Source organism: Manis pentadactyla, chromosome 2 (genome assembly GCF_030020395.1).
Source record: "Manis pentadactyla isolate mManPen7 chromosome 2, mManPen7.hap1, whole genome shotgun sequence".
NCBI lineage: Eukaryota > Metazoa > Chordata > Mammalia > Pholidota > Manidae > Manis > Manis pentadactyla.
Window position 1 is genome coordinate 158,604,440 of NC_080020.1, and position 24,888 is coordinate 158,629,327.

The window sequence follows — 24,888 nt, forward strand, 5'->3', positions numbered from 1 at the left end:
AGTCAGAAGCACCTTTTGCCTCCTGCTACAGGATTTGTGATGCTTTCCCCTCCCCTCTTGAGCTCTAGGTAAACAACTCCCTAGCCTAGGAAGGCCCCAGGCCCAACTCAAGCCAGGCCATAAATAAGAGCCCTTCACCCTGCACTCCCGGCAAGTGGAAGGCACTTCTGAGTGGAACATTTGATAGCGGGAGGGTGGGGGGAGAGTGCTCGTGTTAATTGAATCCCAATTTCCTTCTCCCAGGCCTGCTCTTATCTTTTTAATTATACAAGGCCTTTAATCTTCCTGAGGACTTGTCTCTGTCATTAATGTGTGATCCCTATTAGAGATAGGGGTCTGCTCACGGGTAATGGGAGCCCTAGCAGAGGCCTTTGGAAACTTTTGTGCTTTTTAAAACACTCAGGTTTTAAAATCCAGGTTGAGGTGGGGGATACTGGGCTCCTCTGGGCTCCTCTTGGCCCACTTATGACGTTCCTTGGGGTGTCTGCATTTGAGATTCTGAGATTGGGGACAAGAGCACCTTCTGGCCAATACCTGCTGTTGTGGCCCTTGCAGGTAAGGAGCAGGTGGGCTGCTGGCAAGGCCGTCCCAGGTAACTGACTCAGGAGAAAATCAGTCCAGCTGTACTCACAGGATGCTGGAGATGGAGGTAGGTGCCCGGAAAGACTGGGCTATTCTCTATTTCCTAAATGTGGCATAGACGTTAGGTGCTTGTGAGTGGAAACATGTTCTCACCGGCTTTCCTTGACACACAGACTTGCATTATCTCCTGGTGACAATGGCTTGGGACACTCCAGGATTACATTTCTGTTCAACCCTTGCCCTCCCAGCTGCCCTGTCAGATGGCTAATGAGCTGTAAACTAATACTTAGGCATGCAAAGGACATGTCCTATTTGAAGGGTTTGGATTATTGTAGGTGTTCAATAAATGTTGGCTAAATAACTTTTAAACAAGGCTTCTGAGAGCCATTTAACTTCAGACATGAATTCGCAAGCATTTATTAAGCAATTATAGCTCCTCATTTATAGCTTTAAATCCTACTGGAATCAATTTTTCTGGACTTTCTGGTGACCTTCAGGGTCCCTTTACCCAGACAGGCATGCCACACTAGCCCTCAAGTGTGCAGAAAGGTGGGTGAGGTGGCATCCCCACAAGGAGCCCAGTGCTCAGTTGGGAAACAAGATCAGTTTTGTTGGTTTTAAATATATTGTAAAGAAGGAAAAATAAATGTGTGTGTACAAGGCAGAATATATAGTAAATATGTGTCTATATAATACAACTGTGTGTGTACATATACACTTACCACAAATACATAAATATACATACATACATTTATATCTATGTATGCATGACTGTGTGAGAAAGGCATCTCTATCTAACTGCACATACACACAGCTGAAGTCGCAGGTGGCCCCTCTGAGGACGGGACTCCACACGCAGCGTCGCCAGCCCACTACACATCTTGAGTGCACTTTCACTCAGGTTCTGCACTGAGCCCAGGTCTCACCAGCTCACCACTGCACACAGCCACCCTAGAGTTACAGAGGTGGCCTGGCTCTTACCTGTGAAGGCCATGTAACCAGAAGGTTCAAGAGTCAAGATTCTAACCCAGATCTGTCCACAGAGTGTGGCCCTCAATCCCTAAGCCCCACGGCCAAAACTTCCTCCTTGCTTGAAACCACAGTTTGCTCCTGAAAGTGCCTGGTTCTGGTCAGAGGCTCTCAGGAGACATAATGAATCCAGACATGGAAGAGCAAACAAAATACTCAAAGCAAGGGAGAGGTTTCTGCTTGAGAACAGACCAAAAAAGAAAAAAAAACAGTAAAATCTGGAAAAAGGAAGTGTGGGCAGGGATGTGATGGAATTGTACTGGGTAGTGGAGGGAACAGAGTTGGGGGAGCCAGGTGTGCTTGCCAAGAGGGCATTCACTGAAGCTTAGAAGCAGCAGCTTAGGACAATGACAAGGAAGTTCTACTTAACACGTTCCATAAGTTTGCTGCTTGCTGCGTGATCCCAAGAGGTGGATCAGGCTGAAAATACAAATAGATTCCCAGCTTGTGAATGTACTGCTGTGAGGTCCCTACAGAATATCTGGTTTCTCATTGTCTAACCCAAGCCATCCCAGTCTCTAATGGTCTAGGCCAGGAGTGGGAAAACATTTTCTGTGAAAAAGGAAACAGTAAATATTTTTGCTTTTGTGGTTAACTCTATTGTAATTACTCAACATTGCCATCATAGCTCAAAAACAGCCATAGAAAATGCAAATGGGCATGGCTGTGTTCAATAAAACTTTATTTATAATGATAGTCAAGAGCTGAGTTTGACCAGCAGACTGTAGTTTGCCAACCCTTGGTCTAGATTAATTCACAGTCAAGATGAATCATACAGTGTAAGTCTGGGAGGTGTCTTAGAGATCACAGCCTCATTTTATAAAGTTGAAGACTGACATCCCAAGATGTCAGATGAACTTCCCACGGTCATACAGATGGAGACACATAGCAGGTTATTAGCTTAGTTTTGTTGTTCTAAGGGGAATATTTAGATCCTCGGGAGGTGATGTCATGGAGTTTGGCAATGAAGTGTCTTGCTAAAGGCTACTCTTAAATTCCTGGATATCAGAAAACAAGAAATGTACTGTTGCCTCTACCCTCTCTCCACCCAGTCCTGAGATAAGAGAACATTTATTTCTTGACAGACTATGTAAATGACATTGGCCCTTAGTGCAGTGTCTCTTGATAGACTTGTGCCTGCAAATAGAGGCTGTCCATCTATGTCTCGTAGGACAACAGGGGTCCTCCTAGTGGAGCCTGAGAACGTTCACCTCCCACATACAGCAAAACTTTCTTGGAAACAACCTCTGCTCTCCATGCTCTGCTGGCTAGAGGCAGGATCTGTTCAAATTAGTTGACACTCAGAGCTCTTATGGGGAAGGCGTGTATGTGCGCGCGCGCGTGTGTGTGTGTGTGTGTGTGTGTGTGTGTGTGCGCGCGCATTTGAGCAGCCAGTGTGGGGAGGGAGGTTAAAGGAGCAGTAGCTGACAGCTCAGGAATGCTTCAATGCTCAGAAGGTTCTAGGAACTATTACATTTGATGCTTGTTTTTTTTCTGGGACCCATTGACTGTCCCTCCAGAAAACAAGAACTTGTGCACTCAGTGACCCCCAGAAGTCCAAAGTTGGTGGGAGACAGATGTACTACTGCTCCAAGTTTGGTGTCTGGGTCTCCTGATGGTCCCCCAGTACACCGCAAGCCTCTCAGCCTACTTGGCATGCTGAGTACTGTGGTCTGTGAGAGGAATCTGGGCTCTGTGCTGTGACACCTTAGCGACATGGCTGCAGGTGAGCAAGCTGGCAAAGGGAAGGGGAGAAAATAGGATATTTTACACTTGGATGGTTGATTTGCCTCTGAGTGTAGCTTCTTGCTTCAGGGATAGAAAGGGACACTGATTGACAGACTTCGAAAGGGAGCCCACCAGCTGGAATGTTGATCCACGTGATAAATGGTGCCCAAGATGCTTGGCGCTGAGGGGACACTGGGGTCTTGGAAGCCAGCTGTGTTCTAGCCACTCCCAGATGACATTCCACCCCGGAGAGGTCTCCACCCTAAAGCTTCACAAATCTGTCAGGAGACAAGTCTCTGGAACAAGTTGCAAGGATTCCTACCTGTTCCTTAATCCCAGGAAGCAATGCAGGCTGGACATACAGACAGGTGCCTAAGCAGGCCTGGCACCTGTGGAGGGGGAAGGCTTTTTAAAAATGGGCTTGAAAGGCAGAAAGTCCTGGACTCAGATCCTAGCTCCAACTCTTAACAGCTTTCAGTCATTACAGGAGTTATTTTGACTCATCTCAGATTTGGAGACTGGCCTAACAGGTCTTCAGTAAATGTCGTCTTCCCTTTTCATCCTATTGATTCTCACACTTAGCAGCCCTCTCGTTCAACCTGCCACCCCATGCGAGCCTGGACATAGTGACAGGGGCCTCAGTTCCTGCTACTGGTGTATCCCTGGATGTATCACCTATTAAACACATCATTGCTCTCCAAATTTTTTTTTTTTTTATTTTCATGACTTTGGATTAGACAATGACTTTTTAAAATTTTTTATTTTGGTATCATTAATTTACAATTACAGAAAGAACATTATGTTTACTAGGTTCCCCCCTTCACCAAGTCCCCCCCACTCTCCAAATATTTTTAATACTTTTTCTTCTGATAACAAAGATGATATGTATGCATTGCAGAAAATTGGAAAAACAGAAAAATGGACATGAAAAAACACAAGTAAATATAACATGCAATGATCGGCACTATTAGCATTTTGGTATATTTCTTCCTATTTGTGTAGGTGTGGGCATGCATGTGCTTTACACAATTAGCATCATATTTACTAAAGGTTTTTTATCCAGTTCATTCTTTATTGCTTACGTTGTCAACATTTTTCATTTCATTAGTCTTGAAGTCATATTTTTAACAGTTGCCAAATTTTCTGTAGCATGGAAATACAAATCAAAATGGGTGTGCCATTTCTTTACTATCAGAAACTTAGCTTGTTTCTAACTTGTCAATAATCTAATTAACATGGCAGTAAAAATCATTGCAGGAAAATCTCTGCCACATTCCAATTACTTCTTTTAGATAAATTCCTGGCAAAAGAAGTCCTGGACCAAAGGGTGGAAGGATTTTTAAGGGCCTTGACCTTGAGGAACATGATTATTTTCCCAAAAGGCTGTGTCAATTTCTATCCATATGATGTGTTTGCCAGCACACCATTGTAATACCCAAGTTGAAGCAAGAGCTCTCAAGTACAACCCCTCAAATATTAGAAGGTGGCTCTGAAATCTCCCAAATTTCTGGCTCCTTTAGAGTAAAAAGCCATTGCCTTAAAAATTCTTTAAAAAAAGGCTACTTTCCAAGCCCCTCACCATACCATTCTACTGATTTGAGAACCTGCTGGTTTCTAATTATGACCTTAAAAGGTACTACCAAAACCAGAACACAATACATCAGATTTTGGCCTGATCCATTCTCATCTCCTCTATGTTGAATCCTATCCTTCTGTTGATGCAGCCTAAGGTTGTATTAGTTTTCTGGTTTTGTTTTTGTCTTAACAGCCTATTGGCTCTTATAAACTTATGATATGCTGATACTCTGAGGTCTCAATGATCTAGTTAATTGGGGTCACTCCCATTTGATACTTGTTCAGCTGATTTTTTGCACCCAAATCCAACACTTGCATTTGATTGGTACTAACAGTTCAGTACCTCTGCCTGTTTAAACTCCAGTGATGCCCATGGAACAGGCCCTCATTCCCACCCCACACTGCCCAGTGGGCTCCCCTGGGGCTGCTGCCCTACCTCTCCCTGTGCAGAGGTCAGGACAAGGTCGCGGTGTTGTTGAGCCTGGACTGCCTGGCGCCACCCTGGCTGGCAGTCCACTTACAGGTGTTGTCAGCAGTAACTGGGACCTTGGCTTGAAACAACTTTGGTGAGGAGTGTGGCTGACCCCTCTGAGAAGGGCCCTTGAGTGACGTGGGACAGTTCCACCAGCAAGGCGGGGGCTCCTTAGTGACCAGGGCTCTGCAGGCCATGGACCCACCTGGCTGGGCTCCTCTACCAGACCCAGAAGTGGGCCCAGAGGCTTGTCAGAACTCTGGCTTGAGTAGTTTCGTTTAGCCTCTTTCTCAATACAAACTCAATGTAATCCCTTTGTGAGGTTGGCACTTAATTCACTTTTATAGGGAGGTGTGAGGCCTGCCTCCCCACCATTCCCAGCTCCAGCCTGAATCCTGAGGGGCTTTGGGCAGGAGAATGGGCATCCTGGGTTCCATTGCAGCCCTCCCGCAATGCCGCCCCCAGGCTTAGGCACGGGTACTGCAGCATGGTCCAGGTGGAGAGGGGGCTCCAGCTGGGCTTGTCCCTGCACCCCTTAAATTCCTCATCTCCTGGGAGTAGTCATGTCTTAGATGCCCGGAGCAAGGCCCTCAGAGCCATATGCCTAGGGCAGGGAACTTGGTCATCCCAAGGTCAAAGGTGACATGGCTCACAAGCAAACCATGTTCAGTCAGACTTTCAGTCCCTACAGAGCTCCACACTTCTGGGTGTGGAGGGGCGCTGGGGTAGATGACTGGAAGCTGCAGCTGACTATGCAAAGATGAAAAACCTAAATGAAGAGGGCTTCAGTCCACATGCCAGGTGCTCTGCTGTACTCTTGGGAAGAAACTCTGAGACCATGGAAAGGTGAGGGGACGGTGGAGGAGACATTGGCCAGGGGTCCAGGAGCCTGAGCTCTCATTCTGGGACCTGGCTGCTGAATGTCCTGAGTACAGTCTCCATTTTGGGCAGCCAGAGTCCAGGGTCCCAAGTCTGGAAGGCCACGTCTCCAGGTGGCTCCAGGTCCTCGGATGGTCTCCATGGCATTCATGCATCTGCATGCGTGCTCCGCACCGTGGTGTGTCCACTTCCCAGTCCTCAGGGACGGCAGTGCCCCCATCTTCACAGCCCTGGGCTTCCTGCCCCACACTCATTCACTCAGCCTTTGGTTACCAGGCGTGGGGATAATGCAACTCTTAATTCAGATCAGTTCAGTTCCATCCCATCCAACCCTCATCAACTAATCTCTGCCTTTTACTGCAATTGTAATTTGCTGTTTTGAAGGAGATAAAGCAGAAAATACAAACATATGTTAAAAGTAACCTTCCTGTCTTATACTTCATATTTTCAAAACGCTTTCACATAAAGTATTTCATTACAGACTCAAGCAGCTGGCATCATGAAATATGGTCTCAGATGTAGAATCCAGTGAGAACCAAATGGGAAGAAACCCTGAATGCAGAAGGAAGGAGCGAGCAGTCCCAATAGGCCCACTGCCCCCTCCTGCTGGGCATGCAGGCACCCGCTCATGGTCAAAGCTGGGTTAAAGGTTTGGAGATTTCTCCTTTTCTTCTAAAATGCTCCATTATGCTTTTATTTCCTCTTCCTATTGATGTACTTCTTGGAAACTGAATCCTGAAATCTCAGAGCTGGAAGAAGTTGTTCCTAAGTGAGAAGTGCAGTTTCAGGCCCCACCCTGACCTGCTGAATCTGAAACTTGCACACGTGCATGTGTGTGTGTGTGGGCTTGTATGCGCGCGTGTGCACATGCAGGGGGGGCATCCAGCCATCTGTGTGCTAACAGCCCTCTAGATGATGATTCTGATGCCCACCCAAGTTGGAGACCACTGATTTGGGCCCACTTCCAAATTTCAAACTGCAGCCTGGTGGGTCCTGCTCCTGACTCACACGTAGTGCACAGGGGAGCCCCAGCTCACAGTCCTACAGGCCTCCTGCCCCCAGGTCCTCGCCCCTGGCCTCTGGTTGTCTCCTCTAGGGACAGAGCTGCCAGTCTGCTTCCCATTCCTCATGTGAGTGTGCCGAGGGGAGCCAGGCCGGCGCTGGCATCCCTGAGGACAGCAGACGTCGGTGCTTCTGGCTGTGCTGTGCCCTGCAGCCCAATCAACCTGGAAGGCACAGGGCTTTGGAGGCTATGACATCTGAAGACACCTGATTCCTGACCACCAGATTATACCCTCCTACCTGCCCTGTGCCTCCTTTAGTCTTTTTTCTTCAGGACAAATCTGCGGGGCTGAACCAGCCCAGAGGCCCCCACCTCCTCCCCAGGGCCCTGGGTTATCACTGGTATATTACCTGGGTTATAGGAGCCGGGTCAGTCTCCTCTCTTCACTTCCTTCCCAAACGTGGAGTCCAGATGGCAGAGAGTGGAGCCTGCATCCAGGGCACGAGCACTCTTGGGGTGGTCTTGAAAACAATAAGAAATAGTTATTAAAGGTCAGCCTGGGGCATGAGCACGTGGGTTCCCTGAGTAGCAGCAGCGGGCCGCCTCACTGGCCTCGCCTCCCACTCTGGGCTCCTGGGCCGGGAGGCAGCAGGCCTGGCCCCGGGCCCCTGCCTTCCGGACGCCTCGCCCAGCCCTGTGCGGTGTGGTCTGTGGGTTTTCCCTCATGGGAGGCAGGAAGGTGCTCATCCCAGGGCCCTGACTCATGAAACGAGGGAGGCGAAAGTCACCGGCTGAAAAGGGAGGCCCGGGCTGAATTTTGCGGGGCTGGAGATTTTGGATAGCTTTGCTGGAGAATGTGCTCAGAACGGACATGAGATGATTCAAGCTGTGCCCAACTCAAGAGAAAGACATAGGTGGTAGATGGGGCCCTTTGGTGGGACTCAGGGTTTTGCCAGACAGACTTGGCAGATCCTTCAGAGGCCAGGGCCCAGCTGGGCGAGGATGCCAGGAGACCACGCTCAGCCCTGGGTGGCGGGTGGCCTGGGGCTTTCGGGGAGCCTGGTGAGGGAGCAGAGGCAGTGGGTGGGTGTCGGGGAACAGGGAGGGGGAAGTCACGGTGGACAAACAGGGCGGCTTCTGGGTGAGGATGCTGGATGGACGCTGCCCCAGGGATTAAAGTGGGTCAGAAATACCTGCAGTAGCCACGTTCATGAACCCAGGCCCTGTGACAGGCACTTGGCACATATTTTCTCATTTATTCATCACCATGATTTTTTGGCACCTGTAACGTGCCAGGTACCACCCAGGTCCTTTCATGTTCCCACTGTCATTTAGTCCACCTCCCCACTCCCAGGAGACAGTTATTTCATGACTTGCCAGCATCCATGGCTAGCAGGGAGCTGAGCTGGTCCTACATTCTAGGTCTTCTTTAAGAAAGCCCCAGCTCTGTTGACAATGTCGTCGCTGGTTCTTCTGCTCAGAGGAGCTAGTGAGTGTGACAGCCAGAAAAATCCAAGCAGATGCCACACGGGGCCCAGCTTCTGGTTCCCTTTGGAGCCCCTGCAGGAGGAGGAGAAGCAGGAAGCAAAGGGCTGGCCCTTGTCCCAGGATGCACCTGGCAGAACCCCTCCCCATTCTCCAGTGCCCCTCACCCCCACATGTGGCACTGTGAGGGACTCACAGCATTTGTGCTCAGAAGCTACGGTGCTCTGCGCATTAGCTGGATGCCCTACGAGAGCCCTGTGAGTATCTGGGGTTAACTTGCTGGCAGTGCCTCTCAGGGTCCTCGTAAGAACCACAGGTGGGGGGCTGCCCAAGGGTGCTGCCAGACTCAGGGGAAGGATGGTACCTTCCCTCTGCTCATTTGACAGGCATGCTATCACTGCAGGCCAAGGTCAGAGCAAGGACAAGCCAAGGGCAAGCTCCCAGAGACATGACAACAAGAACCAAAGGGTGATGAGTGCCACATCTCAGCACATTCTTATTCTCAGTTCACCCCTTCTTCTTCATCCCAATACACACCAGCTGCAGGTCCTGACCGCAGGCCCTTGAATAAGCTGGCCAATAAATACTGCCTTGATCTTTCCACTGAACATTCACCTGCGGTAGCATGATTGCCCATCAGTGGGGGTCCTAGAGAGGTGGTCTTCTTCTGCAGCTCAGGCCTGCCTGAAATAGTCCTGGGCAAGATTAGAAACTCCCTGCTTTTGCTGCTGAAACCCACAGACTTTGGGCTCCTCCTAGAAGAAACCTCACACCTGCCTCTTACAGTAAGACTTCTCATGAATTAAACGACCTCAGGTGTACAAATCTGGCAAGGGGAGAGTGGTTAAATCTGTAGAAGTTGGCGGTTTCTAGCACATAGACTTCCTGGGCAGACATGCCTTACCGAGTTCTGTGCAATGCTTTGGCTATTTTAATGTTTCCCCTGGCTGTGAGGCTCAGCTGTTCTTGGTTTGGGTCCTTCCTGTCCTCTGATTTCCCAGGATTGTCCATTCTGGCCCCAGCTCCTTGAAGTGTCTGGATCACTGTCCGAGGTCCTGGGCAGAAATAGAGTGGCACTTGAGTTAGAAGATCTGCAATGTACTGATCATGTGACCTTGGGCAAGACACTTACCTTCTTAAGCTTGAGTTTATTCAACTGTGAAATGGGAACAAAAGTACTCACTGAGTCTGTCGGGATCAAATCACCATCCTTGTCAGCCCCTCAGCCAAGTGAGCATTTACCATGTATGCCGTGTGGTGCTGACCCTCATGTGCACGATCTCGTCCAATCCTCTCAACTGTGATACAGATGCTAGCAGTACTTTTTCTTTACAAGTGAGAAAATGAGTTGCAAAATGCTTAAATAACTTACCTAAAGCCGTGCAGTTGGACGTGAAGGGGCAGAAACGTGAACCAGGGCAGACTAACTTCAGAGTGTGAACTCTTAAGTCTCTGCTGCTGCTGCCTAGGAAGTGGGTCTCTGCTGATTCCCAGTCACCTGGAACCTTCTCTTTCCTTTCCCCCTCTCTTCTGCCTCCTATTTGAGTGACTGGATTTACCTTTAGTTAATAGTTCTCTGGATTCAGAGGAGGAAGGAGGCCTCTCTCCCACGCACTGGCTGCAGCCATTTCTGAGCAAGCTGCTCTCATCTGTGTGCCTACATCACCCGGCAGCCCGCATCCAACATGCCAATACCTGGCTCTTTGAACATAAAATAGCAAGTGAGGGTCATGACTGGGCCTGAGAACAGGAGACAGTGGCTCATGGAATGACATCAATCTGCGCACTTTCCCAGGGCATGGGGGAGGAAATGACAGCAGCTTGATGCCTGGGAAATGCGGATGGGTGGCCTGGTATCTTGGCAATGTGCTCAGATGACCAGGGCATGTTTTTCCAGCCCCTCCTTCTGGTCTGGTACTTTGGACTCCTCAGCACCATTCCCAGGCGCAAAAGAGAAATCTGAGCCTGTTGTTTTTCAATGCTCTTAGCGCTCATTTAACAACAAAGCACCGTGTACCAGAATGTGCTGATTCAATGTGAGATATCTGATGCTATCTAATGTACCCTCTGCAATTCTGTGAAATTTCTATTAAAGGAGAAAGCAGATTCAAGGGTCCAAAAACGTCCCAGGATGTCTAGGTATACACGATACAACCAGGGTCCAGACACAGGGTCTGGATACTTAAGCAGTGTGCTTCATTATTATGACTCACGGGTGCCACCCAAGGCATTTCCCCACCACGGTGTGCTGCCCGGGAGGGGCCCACCCTTGCTACTTTTGTGTGGAGCTTGGCTCTGTGAAGGGTTCCATCACTTGGTGTCTGGCCCAGACTGCAGTGTCTGGCCCCTGTTTGCCCATGAGCAGCACTCCTGGTCATTACCCAGATGCAGTCATCTCACAGGGTGAAGGCAAGAGCAAATCAGAGGGAGGCGATGAAATACACTATCAGCTCACCAGATGTTTATTCAGGTTCTGGTGCTGAAAACTAGAGTGGGAGGTGACTCAGGCATAGACCCTGAGCTCCGAGGACTGTAGATCAGAGGGAAGTAACAGTGGGAGCTTAGTAGTTCAAAGCCAAGTCAGGGTATCCTAAAGACAAATAAAATACTTGGAAGGGTGGAAGAGAGAAGAATCCCAACACTGACAACTATTTGGAGGAGGTAGTCTAAGCCAGGGCTTGAACTGCTTTGAGAGTCAGGCAGAAAGATTCTGTGACCTTTCCCAACAGTCAGGCAGAGGCATGCGTGTGACAGGTGTTGTGTGTGCAGGTAGAGGGGGTCTGCCTGGCTCTCTGGGGGCTGCATGGGACAAAGTAGTGCCAGTCTGTAAAGGTTTTCAAGGCTTGATGAAGCCTCAACATATTCCCTCAACAATGAAAAGCTCCTGCTGGCCTTGAACAGGGGAGGGACATGAGGCCAACAATTTGGGGAAGACCCTTTGGGGGCCTCACTAGAGGGTTTTGCTCTGGGCTGGGAGCTGGGTGGTGGGGCTCTCACAATGATCCAGGTGCAAGGTGTCAAGGTGTTAGGGGCCCGAGTGAGGGCAGTCCCGGAGGGGTGGAGAGGAAGCGAGGGGACCCGGCAATACTGGGGAAAGGAGGATGGCTCAGGCTGGGCAGGGCAGGCGAGGAATGGGATTTCTCCAATGGTGATACAGTTTTACTGCACCTCTGCTACTCCCTGTGTATGGGGAGGGAGCCTGGGGGGTGCAGCCAATGCTGCTCCCCTTTCAGTGCTGGCCGGGTAACTTTGCTCACAGCCACGGGGTCCCCTCCTTCCTCTGCTTTGCTGCATTTGCATGATTTTCCTCATAATGATTGTCATAGTCATAACTATAATGATTATAGAGGCTATAATAAGATTCTGAGTGGACCAAGGGCCCTTCTGAGGGTGCTAATATGAGTGAGGTGGTGGGGGAGGGAGTCTTACCAGGAATATGATTAGATCCAACCTGGTGGAAAGCTCTGGGCTATGTGGGGAAGACCTGGCCGTGAGGGAAGTGTTTCTGGCCTCCGCGCCTCAGCGAGGGCAAGGTGTGCTCCTGATCGCTGGGCAGTTCCTGGGCACCGATGGAGGAGAGGGCTTAGGGTATTGTCTCCCCTCCCTGTCTCTCAGAAGCCTTCCCTGGGACCCACAGTGCACAATGACCCCTCCATTCCTTCTTCAGGCTCTTATTGTTTTGCCTTAAAATTAGCTTTTAATAATAATACACAAAATATATCATAGTATTGTATAAAGTACCAAGACTGTTTTAATTCATGATCATTTAATCCCTGCACTCACAGGGGCCGTATTATGCTATCATTACAAATGTGCCCATTTGTTCAACAAACAGGGACAGAGCATCAGCTGTGGGTGGGGCCCAGAGCTGGTCACTGAAACCAGGTACTTAGGGATTGAGTGATTGACAGACACCCAAGCTGGATTTGAACTCAGGTCTTCTTTCTCCAAGCCATTTTTTCTGTTACCTTCCCATGCCGCTATCTTAATGTTTAACTATATGAATTACCAAACTTTAGGGTTTCATGTGTTCAGTTTGTCTTCCCAAAGGAAGAGGAAAAATTCATAAAAAATAAAGGACCTTACAATTACAGTTTAGTAGTAGTAGTAAAGCCTATTTGTGGCAAGGAAGGTACAAACTTGTTTCATATTTATATCCCCAATTATGCTCAGTAACCTGATCAGATATATAGTAGCTGACCAATCAACATCAGTAAGCTAGAAGGTCCTAATGCCCCATCCTTAACTCACTTCCTTGCAAAACACTGATCTCTATCCTCAGGTCTAAAAAGTCTTCCAGGCTCTTTATTTCTGAAACATTTGGAATCTTTCCTTTTAAATTATTTTGCAGCCAGTCTTTAAATGATGCCAGATATTTGGGAAGACTATTAACATGCCCATTATTAAGAGAGGACAATTATGGCTAAGCAGGGAGGGTTTAAAGTCCTAAACTCCTTTTTGATGGTTTGATAGCCGATCTTCACTGCCTGTGGGTTCTCTAGAAGATGTGAAGGATGGAATAAGTGGAAATCTCCCGATTTCCCAGACTGCATATTCCAGCGGGTGAAGGGAGCCTGCAGTTGATCCGGCGTGTGCTGCCACCTGGTGGTAGAATTTGGCATTTTTGTGGGGGCTGGAAATGCTTCCACCCAGTGGTCCTTGCTGAGCGCCAGTTGCCTCTCAAGCTCTAAGTGCAAGGATATAGAGGTGAAAGAAAGGAAAGGATGGTTGTCCTCTTCAGGCTGACATTCTGGGATGTGTTTTGTGCCTCCTGGGGAGATGGGTAATAAATGCACACATACAGAAAAACAAGATGACTTTAGATATTGTTCAGAGCTATAATGTGAAACAAACTGACTGGGAAGGAGGCCTGCTGCAGCTGGGGAGGCCAAGGAAAGCCACTCTGAGGAAGGGACATGTGTGCCACGAACCAAATGGTGCGCAGGAGTTGGGCATGTGAAGGGAGGCTCCCCGGCAGGCCGAGGGAATGACGGCCGGGGGGCTGGCTCCGTGTGCCGTGTGCTTCCAGATGAAGGTCAAGGAGAAGGCCGGGGACACATCATGCAGAGCCTTCTAGGTTTTCCTTGCACAATGGGAACCACTAGAGGGGTGGTCAGAAAGGGAGGGACATCGTCTGCACTGCCACGTGAAGCTCTGTGTGTTTGTGTCTGGGCTTCCTGTTAAATTAAACAAGCAGTTACAGAGAGCCATGCTCAGAGCCTCCCCAGAAATTGCATGCTGGATAGCTGCCCACTGAATCATCTGGGGAATTTGATAAAATGCTGGGGCTGGGGTAGAGCCCACGGCCAAAGTGAGGAGTGCTGTGGGTGGCCCAAGACTGGGTGTCCCATCCTTGTCACCCAGTGTCTCTGTGCTCTGCTAGAGCTGATGACAGCTGTGTCGGGAACCGCAGTCTCAGCTGTTAAGGTGTGAGCTCGAGAGGGTCTGTGGGAGCCCTAAGAGGGGGACGTGGGTGGGGGCTGGCCACCGCTTAGGGGCTATGGAGGGAGAAAGCAGACTGAAGCACCCCAGGCAAGCCTGGACTCAGAAAGTGACACGCTTGGGACTGTGTGATTGTGTGGCTGCCATGAAGGAAATAGGAGCACAAAAGGCCCAGATGGGAAGGGAGTCAGAGCCCTGGGCCCGGGATTGGTGGCTGGGCAGGTTTGGAGGCACGTTCTGGTAACCACTTGTGGCTGTACCCTGCCTTCGTGCATCCTGCCCCGCCCCACCTCATGAATGCCTCCTCCCCAGAAGTCTCCAGCTGCTCACAGACCTGAGGCCAGCGTGGGGCTCCCGCGGCCCAGCAACTGGCCTTACACAGGAGCACCCTCCCAGACACCAGGTTCATGTGACAGAGCTCAGGGGTGACTTCAAATGTGGCTTGACTCCAGAACCAATCACTGTGGCCAAGGGAATGTGAGGCTCGGGTTGATCCGGCATGGGTCACAGTCCCACCCTGGGAGCAGCGTCTGGAGTCAGCACTGCCCTCAGAAGACAAGGCTGGGAGCCGGCAGGGAACACACCTGAAGACAGCCGTCAAGTGCTGTTATGCCAAAATCAGGGGCAATGGATGCTTGTGGCCCAAACCAGCCAGCGTCCCCTGCTACTGTGCCCTGCGATGGTGGAAGAATGTGTTTATAATCAGCCTGTCCCCTTATCAATTTGGATAACCGTGGGCTGGGCTGGAAGATTATGAGAAGTGTTGAGGGTGTGACCTCACGTGAGCTGACGGATGGTAAATGATACCTGACGTTGGATGGAACAATGAGTTAGCTGCTCTCAGCAATGGACCAGATGTAGCTGGAGAATGACGGGCCATCTGCATCTCCCCATCCCACCCCCACCCACAAAGAGAGCAATTCCAAGGAGACAGAGAAAGAAGGACTCCCTCAGCCCTCACAACCAGTGATTTATAAGCACTTGTACCTGGTTGTGTGTGGTGACGGGGGTCAGCTGCTGTAGGAACGGTGTTAGATCAGACTGGGCATCAGGGATGAACTACGGGACAGCAGGTGTGATGCAGAGTTGTGAGAAGAGGAAGCAGGCTCAGCTCAACACCTGCAACTAGAATCATCTGACTGGAAGAGCATGTTCAAGGTCACGAGCAAGGGCAGTTGGTGGAGGTGGAAGCAGTAGGACCCCAGCAGAGCAGGGTCCCCTTGCAGGCAGGAAGGACGCCACCCTTGGGATTATCTGCAGTTAGGGCTTGAGCCACTGTTACTGACAAATACCTTATCCCTGGAATCTCTCTGAAATGTTTCTGGTCCTGGCCAAATCAGGAGGAGAACCCTGAAATTTTTCCTGCTGGTAGCTGTGAATCCAGAACTGTGATCAGACATCAAGAAAACAATGAAATGGAGAGATTTCAACTTGGACTTTGTGATGACCCAAATAAGCTGCTGGATTCCTCAGCCCAGGTTTTCATGCTAAATATAATAGGTAGAGAAAGCAAAAGATAGGGGGAGAGAAGGAAGGAAGGAAGGAAGGAAGGAAGGAAGGAAGGAAGGAAGGAAGGAAGGGAGGAAAGGAGGGAGGGAGGGAGGGAGGGAGGGAGGGGAAGGAAAGAAGGAAAGGATGATGGGGGGCAATCAAATGAGCTGGAAAGCAAGAGAGGAAGAAAGGTTTTCAGAGTAGGTTTTCCAGATGCAGAAGTGGTGTGATTTAAACTTGAGGAAGCTGGGAGAGCATAGAAGGGCAGCTGAAGGACCCTCCTCCCCACATCCTTACCACCCCAAACTGGGCTTGGGGTCATTCTCCCACCCACCCACTTGCTAGGGAAGAGGTCCAGGGAGAGGGGTGCCCAATATCTCAGGGCTAGCTCAGGGCATTTGGATGCACACCTCTTCTATTGAAAAGCTCAAAAGACTTCATTTCTCAGTACATGAAGGACGTGATATAATTAGAACCCCAGACACAAACGGAAGTCATTAACAGCTGAGTAAAGGGAACAGGGAACAGGCTTCCAGAATTAGGGAAATAGACCAAGCAGAAAGCCCATAACTTAATTTCCATAATTTAGACAGCACTGCAATTTTAACAACTCAATTGGCAGCCTTGAAAGTTTGTCAAGGAGAAATAACCCCCAAGTGGTAAGAATGCCTAAAGGAAATAAAATGGAAAGGACAAACAAAATAATTCTGTTTTTGAAAGAAAAACCCAATACCTGTTTCAAAATAATCAGGTTTGTAAAACCAGTTTGGCCCATTGTCACACGTAGTAAGAGAAGCTGGATAAAGCAGAGCCACAACGGGACGGATGGATGTTAACACTTGGCTTCAAGCCCACCCGACCCCACTCCTGCCAATCATCCAATGGGCCCTCTGTTGTCGCCATCCTTCCCTACTGTCTGTTCTGCCCCTGCAGCCAGCATTGCTGCCCCAGGTCTCAGGTGTCAGGAATTGCTCCTCAGCAGCTGCAGCTCCTAAGGGGACCTTAGATAGCCTGGTTTGGTGGCTCCCAGGCCTCTCTGGTTGCAGGTGACAGTAGACCTGGGAGTTGGCCCGCCCCCAGGGATCTGATTCTGTGGTCTTTGGTAGGACCCAGGCAGGGATCTTTTCAAAGGAGCATACAATGCTATTTTAATGTGCGTTGAGGGTTGAGAAGTTTCCCAGCCCCTGTAGGAGACTGAGTCTTTTAAATTCACAGTTACTGAGGTTCAGGAATTTTGGTGGAGTTTTCTGAGGGTTTGTCTGAAGACGATGGGTGACAGGGCACTCTCTCGGATCATATCTCAAAGGGGTCTCATCCTGGGGGTCCAAGGAGCCATCTTTTATCTCCTGTGGAGGGTCCCTACTGAGCGTTCCAGCAGGCAAAGCCTGGGGCCACTGTCGAGGTTGGTTTGCTTATTTATTTCAGATGTGGACATAGTGCACCATCAAAGTCCAGCACAAAAAATACCCAAACAAGGAAAATGCATACCCAGTAACTCCATAGTCATAAATAAAATGAATGAGACACTAAATAACTGTCTGGAGATGATAGATATGCCAGAAAACCAGCGACCATACAGGATGTGGAGAAAATAGTTGCAAATGTAAAATATGTTGCATTAATGCAGACTTTAAAAAGAAAAATAAAATCCTCCATGGAACACCTAACCAAGTAATTAAAGTAGTTAGAAAATCAGCAAATCAGTCAGCCCTTGCACAAAACTAATTGTAATGGTGAGAAAAGCAAGAAAAGAAATAGCAACTGGAAGTAATATTAACCCAAGAAAGGAAACCAAGATTTGATTCTTTATTTAAAAGTGTGACTAAAATAGTCTGGCTTGACCAACCACCAAAAGAGAGAAAGAGTATTATGAGAATATTAACTTGTTTTAAAAAGGCAATTATCATTACTTAAAAAGGCAGTTACCACCCTGGAAAAATCGTATTTGTCTCTAACATTCTATATCAGTTCATGTAACTGTAACTGTAGGAACTACTGTGCAGATTAAACTGAGCTCCTTGAGAATTCAAGCCATTGGAAAGTCTGGCCCCTGGGTCATAAGGAAGACTTACTCAGCCCAAATGTGGAGGTCCTGAGAACAGGTGGGGGGCCGGTGCCCTGGGGGTCACCTCTGCCATTGTCATCAGCCCCTCTGCCTGCTGGTCACCATCCTGGCTACTGGCCCAGCCCAGGGGCCTGTGTCAGTTCAGCAGCACTGTTTGCGCCTGTGCTGGCCCTGGCGCCCTGGGGCCACTCCTTACACCCAGTCCTCCCTGACATTCACCCAGCCTCTCCCAGTCATGGCAGACTCACGCGGCCTCCCATCTCCCCACCAGTCTACCATTTAGGCCCTTGCCCTTGTTTTACTCTCAGACATCCCAACCATTAGGAGCTTTCCTTTTCCTCACTTATGCAACTCCCCACAGCCCTGTGGTTTTCCAGGCCCTCCCTTAAGGGTGTCTTCTTGGTCTTCAAGGGGTGCACATCCATCTGGCATTTAGCTTCTCTGACCCTGCTGCACAGAGTCGATTGCCTCAGACTTGAAAAACACAAGTGACTTGTTCACTGACCCTTTGTTTATTGATCCTTTGATGGATATTAATTCATCCTCCCCAAAAGACAGGATGACTCCATTTTCTTCTTTGATCAGATATAAGAAAAAAAAGGAGACATTATGTTAAGTCCACCGTCCTGTGCATAGTGGGAACTGGTTATAGAGCATATGGACCCTGCTCTCTGGAAGTTCGCAGTCTTGAATGGAATGTAAACCACGTTAAGGAAACAGCTACTGCACACAGGGAACTCACACGTATCAGTCAGACCGCCAGTCCCTCAGGAGCTCTGGGGAGGATGCTGGCGGGAGGAATCCCGCCTGCTGGTTCTTCACCGTCCACAACCTTGACTTCCTTTACCGATTACAGCTTTCAATAATTAAAGCTTTAACTTTAATATCATTCTCCATCCTTCAGGTAAGATGAATGAAGATATTTAATCCTAGAATTGCCCTGCTTTGGAACAATATCTAACTCATAACAAAGCCTCCTTTCCTTAAACCCTCTCCCAAAGCACCTAACACACCCCAGACCCTGTAAGCCCCTCCAAACCCCATCTCAGTGAGCCACTCACTCTCCAGTTCAGTTTCCTGCTTCCCCGCCATGTGTATTCGTCCTCACTCAACAGGCAATAAACCCCCCTTGTGCAGCTGCACGCATGTTCCCCGGTCATCTTTGATTGGAGGGCATTAACACCACCAGTTTACTTCTGGCGGCTCTGGAAATGGAGAGAGGGTTGGGGAAAGCCCCTTTGAGGAGGTCTGAGTACCAGTTAGAATGCTGGGATGCACTTGTCCTAAGATGTCTTCCCATGTCATACGCCAGGAAAAGGTGTGAGCCTGGGAGGACACCGGGGCTTTGGAGCACTTTCCTAACTCAATGTGTAGCCTTGGTTTCTGCTAGAGAAAGTGCGCCCCAGCATTCGCTCATCCTTGAGTCTCGGCTGTAAAGCCATTTGCATTGGTTGTCAGCAAGGAGAGGGATGTAGGAGGATGCCCCTCAGTGTTGTTTGTGTCTCTGTGCATTAGTGAAAATCCTCAGGATTTGGAGGTGCTGTGGAGGGGTTAGGAGCTGAGCAGAGTTGCCCCTCTCTGTTTCTCCCCCAAATCTTCTTTTTTCTCCTCTTGAGTCACCAGCTTCCTTGATTTAGTATTAGCCTATGCCCCCTTCCTTCTTTGATTGCCATTTGTTATTTTTTATTGGCCTTTATAATTTTGTTAGTACTAGGCGAGAGAAATTCTACAGTGTGGTGTCTAATACTGAATGTGTCTCCTCTGGCCACCCCTGCTTACTTCCCCAATTACATAAAAAAGCCAAAAACACTATGTTGCTCTTTTGTCTCTCCCTGTTCCTCAAACCTTGCAAGTTCTTTCAGTTTTGGCTTTGGAAACAAAAGTCAGTTCTTCTTTCTGCCAGAACACACACTGCCTCCTTAAGATAATAAAACAGAGTCAGATCCCTGACTAAATGGAGGGAAGGGAAAGGAAAAATACAAGACAGATTCATAATAAAAGAAAATTCTTCTTATCTAGTATCTAGTTGTGTAAGTTTTGTGTTATTCCAGTAGGAACGTGTGATCGTTCATCACATTTTGATGGTCAGAGTCTCATGAGGACCCCTCTTTAGGGACAGCCCACTCACCGTGGGCAGCTCCATTTCAAAGGGGTTTTGTCTGTGTGCTGAATGAAAATTGGTTTTCCAGTAAGTTTCACCCCCTGAACTCCTTCTATGCCCTGTAATGATGTCAAATACATCTATACAGTCTCTCAAATGACTGGTCAACTAGCTGAATATGTCCACTTTTAAACTTTGTCTTCTTTTGGTTAAATATCTGTAGCTCCTAATGCTGACTTTCATATAATATAGAAAGCAAACTTTCTACTCTCCAAACACATTTTATTTGGAAGTCCCTGGTTTAAAGTGCGATTTAAGTTACAGTAATTAGGCAGTGTCTCTTAAAAAAGAAATACTTAAGAAGTCAGCCTACAGCTACACCACACTGTTGGTTTGTGGCAAGTTTGTGGTTGCTTAAAATGTTTATCTGGTCTCCCCTTACCTATATTAGCACATGAAGTTTTTGAATTTCAATATAGCATATTTCCATTTATCTGTTAGTTACAAACTAATGTTTGTAAGTTCTCTGAGGGTCCGCACTGTCTATTTGATTCACACTACCACTTGTGATCACATTAAAAATGATTCAAAAAAGAAATCACTCTGCTGTTATGTCTCAGCCTCTGTTTCTAATTTGTGAAAAACACCTGGGTAGCTGTACAGATTGGCACAGGGTGAAATTGTCCTTTACTGCTGCTGAACAGGGAACCAGGATGCTTTGTGCAGGCAGGTGGGTGAGCCCTTTGTCCCAGGGTCACGAGGCACGTGAGACCGAACGCTCATTTGCTGTGAACTGCGTTGTGCACCCCCCACCTTTGCTGGGCCCTGGGGTGGTAGCTGCCCTGTATGCTGGGAACTCACAACTCATCTCCTTTTCCAACTGCTTTGAACTCTTGCCTGGCACACAGGCCTACTCTGCTGCTCTCAGTGGGAAGAAAATACATACACACACACACACACACACACACACACACACACACACACACACATCCTCATGGCATAGACTCTGCCCAGAAAGGTACTCAAGAAACTAAGAGTGGCTGACTCACAGGAGAAAAGTTACAGATCTGGGGAGTCTTACTTGTGAATTTATGTCATGGGCTCCATTCCCTGGTACATGAATGAATTAACTGAAACTGAAGAGAAGAAAGAAAGATGGAGCATTACATTGTGAGCCAATTGAGATCAATAATGATATAATGGATGAAAACAGAGTCCAAGTACATGACGATGATTGTACCACTGAATGCTGACATCTACATTAAAACAGAAAGAAAACTGAAGAACCATATTTAAACAGAGGCAGATGGCATCGCTACACTGTGTAGCCCTCATCCGATTGCACAAGGGTTACTGTGTTTATTTATTCACTCATCCAACAAGAATTTGTTGTGGTTTACTATGTTCCATGCACTGGGCAGAGTGTTTAGGATAGACAAAGGAAGGAAATAAAAATTAATGAAAGAGTCTTTGCCCTTAACTAGCTCTCAGTGTGGAACTACCCTGACAAAGCAGAGCTTCATGAAGACCTAAGGGATGGTGAAGTGCATTTCCCCAAAGTGGCTGCTCTCCCGCTCTGGGCCTCTGTGCGTCCTCCTCCTGCCTCCCCAGAGCTTTCCCTGCCACACCCCACTCTTACGGTTCTCCCTTTTTATTCTTTCCAGCTCTCAGCTGAGAAACTGTCTCTGGAGCAGCCTTTCTACCTTTCTAGTCCCGAGAGATGCCTCTTCATGTGCTGCTGGGCCCCTGGCTTACTGCTATGGAAGCTGTGACACCCACTGTAAAATCACTGGTTAGCATGTCTGACCCTTCAGTAGATCTGAGCTCAGCTTGTTGCTAAATCTCAGGGTCTAGCACAATGTCTGGCCCCTAAATATTAACAGAATGAGTGAATCGATGGTGACTATTTAGCCTGGAGAAGAGAACCTATGAAGGACAGGGAGGGTTCATGAGAGCTGTCCTCCAGCTGGGGGACTTCTGCCACCGCCTTTGTGTCAGAAGTGGAACTGAACTGACAGGCGGGGCTTAGAGGAGGCAGACGTTGGCTTCCTATCTTCCTATCAGAAACGTTATCATAAGCAGAACAAACCAAACACATACTAGGTTAGATGAGGGAGGAAGACATCTTCATCACAGGTGTTTTAAAGGTAGAGCCAAGGAGTGGATGAGGCCAAGGAGGTGTTCAATGTTTGCTGATGCCAGAAATACACATACGAGGGGCCAACAAAATCTATTGGAAGGTAAATGGCATTGTTTTTTTTTTAATTTTTCTTTTAAAATACAGAAGTAATGATCAGTCCAGATGAGAAAACTGAGAAGCTTTGTAACATTAAAAAGAAAAATTACAACTGATAATCACTCAACATAGACTCGCTAAAATTTTGGTTTATTCCCTTCCTATCTTTCCTTATATGTGTATGTATAGTCAAGATTGAAATACAATAATTTTTTCTTCATTTTTTTTCACTCAACAATATGTAAGTCTCTCTAATGTCATTACTTTTAGTTATTACTATCATTTTTTAGTGACTTATTATTTAAAAGAACCCTGTGCTTTCTCCCCACCATTCTATTTTTGGATTCTTGGCTAGTATCTAATTTGTCCCTAATATAACTAATGCTGAGATGAACAGAAAGTGTAGATTTCTAATCATTTTTAAATGAATATCATATCAGTAGCACTGAATGTCACAGTTACAATCACATAAGACAAGAGATTATTATTTGCAATGTTCCCTCTTAAAAGAGTTCTGTAAGAGGTTTTGTTGATATATTATTAAAGGGGAAAAGGTAGCTTTCCCTGACTTTCCCTGATAATCACAGATGATGAGGAAAATGGAGAAAATCCAAGAATTCTTGTGCCTTACCACAGTCAGTTTTAAGCCAGGGCAAGAGCGCACCCTAGCGACCAAATCGAGAATAACCAAATAAATTAAAGCCCCAAGAGCCCCAGTCCAGAATGACAAAATAAATGAAAACCCCAGCCTTCGGAACGATCTCGTATCTCCCTCTTGTGGTCAAAATCGATAAATGCAGCTTTTCCAATCTCAAGAGCTAGTACTACTTGATTTACAGACTCGTGAGATGAAGAACTAGAGGAATCTTGGAGCATAGTTAATTTTCTCATTTATGAAGGAGCAAACCGCGGTTCGTAGGAGAGAAGGGACTTGACCAAAGCCGAAAAGACGTTGAGCACTGAACTTAGGGTGGAAGTCTGGTTTCTTGGTGGCTTGATTGGTGCTTCCGGTTGGCCCAGCCTCACTCCAGGGCCTGCGACCATGACTGGCTCCCCCCCACTGCCCTTCGTGGACCTGGCCTGTGTGTGTGTGTGTGTGCGCGCGCGCGCGCGCGCGCGTGCACGCGCACGTGTGTGCACGTGTGCTGAGCAAGGAGGGTGGACATTAGGAGTCCTTCCTTGATAACCATCAAGCATGATAGAAACAACTACCTGCAAATGTGCATCATGCAGTTTTCCTTGTTACCCCTTGCCCAATAGGCTCCTGACTGTTTCTTTTCCTGACATTTTACTGGGACTGTTACGCCCACAATCTGAAAACTAGCGTCCACACAGTTGCACAGGCCTTCCTGTGGAGAGTGACCCTAGCACCAGCCCTCCCCCGCACCAGCCAGCACGAGGGCACCTCAGCAGGATATGGTCCCTCACTGGTACTTGGGCTGCAGAGGGGCTCCTAAGGGTCAAAGTCTCCCAAAATAAGGTGTGCATTCATGGATCATAACTTTACACTCTGAAAAATTCATGTAACTTCCGCTGAGATAGCCTCACATAGGACCAGAACTGCGATCTTATTCTTAACAAAGATCATTGCCACTGGGAACCAGCAAATCATAGAAGGAAACTTCCCCGGGCCCCACTTACCTCTGGGAATATCAGGATAGTCTGTCTATATGGTGAATTATGTAAATCAACTTTTTAATGTTAAACTAGCCTTGCATTCCTAGAATTTATTCCAATTGGTCATGATGGATATTTCTACCTAGGTACAGATATATAGGTGGATTTAATTTTCTTTTTTGTCTTTCTTGTTTCTTTTACTTACATTTTTTTCTTTCTTCTTTTTTAAAGTATCTTTGTGTCAGTGTTTTGGACAGATACTGGACTTTAAATTTCCTCTTTGCAAGTGTCATTATTAGTGTTTGATATGAGGTTACCTTAACTTCATATAATAAATTTGTGAGTATGTCCTCTTTTTGATTCTTTGCAAGTTTGTATAATTTTGATGTAATGTACCAAGTTCTCAGTCAAACAAATATGAAATTAGTTTTTTCCTCTAATGCTGCTTTTTTAAAAAAAATGAAATTCCCTTTATACAATATAAGAGAATATGCTCTAATTTTTTTCTGTAATGAAAAATATTTTCATCACAGATTTATTACTTTTGTCAAATAGATTGCCATAAAATTCTTCATAATATCCTCCTTTTATCTTTTTTGTCTTTTTCTGCTATTTTAAGCTCTGTAATGATTTCCCCCTTTTCATTCCTGATTTTATAGTTTGTGTCTTTTCTTTCTCACCCTCCTCTCCCCCTGCCCCTTTACTGGGTCGCTATAGGAGTCACTTCCTTCTGGGTATGAGACCAGTTGCCATTTTTATGTTGAATGCTGTGGACAGTGTTGTGATGTAAGCCTCACCTTCACAAAACCACGTTCAGTGTTCAAGCAGCCCCTCCCAACCAGCACACAGTTCTCCTCCTCCTCACTGACACAATCATGTAAGCCGTGTAAGTCCTGGGTTCCAGTTCAGGGTGCGCCCTCCTCAGCAGTGTGAGTGCAAAGAAAACAAATGCTATTAATGGAGGTGATCTGGCCTTGCATTAAAAGAATCTATTTGACAAAAAATGAATAGTCCTCTCACTGTGATATAACCTCGTCTTCCTTCCAGGAGCAAGCCTGGTAGATTGCATTTCTCTCCATGATAAATACACGGTACCTAATTAAATCTATTAATCCACCAGGTTTGTGTCAACTACTACCTGAAGGTTGAACACTTCTTCTTGTATCTCTAGTCCTTCCCTCGA

The 24,888-nt window shown here is 47.5% G+C and overlaps 1 long non-coding RNA gene across 1 annotated transcript; it reads left to right on the forward strand.

Annotated features, from left to right (window-relative positions):
* The first annotated feature begins 415 nt into the window (after nt 1-415).
* LOC130682547 (uncharacterized) lies at nt 416-23,159 on the forward strand. Its single transcript, XR_008995763.1, has 3 exons — nt 416-649; nt 3,132-3,337; nt 21,517-23,159. It is a non-coding gene; the product is annotated as an uncharacterized LOC130682547 (long non-coding RNA).
* The last annotated feature ends 1,729 nt before the right edge of the window (nt 23,160-24,888 follow it).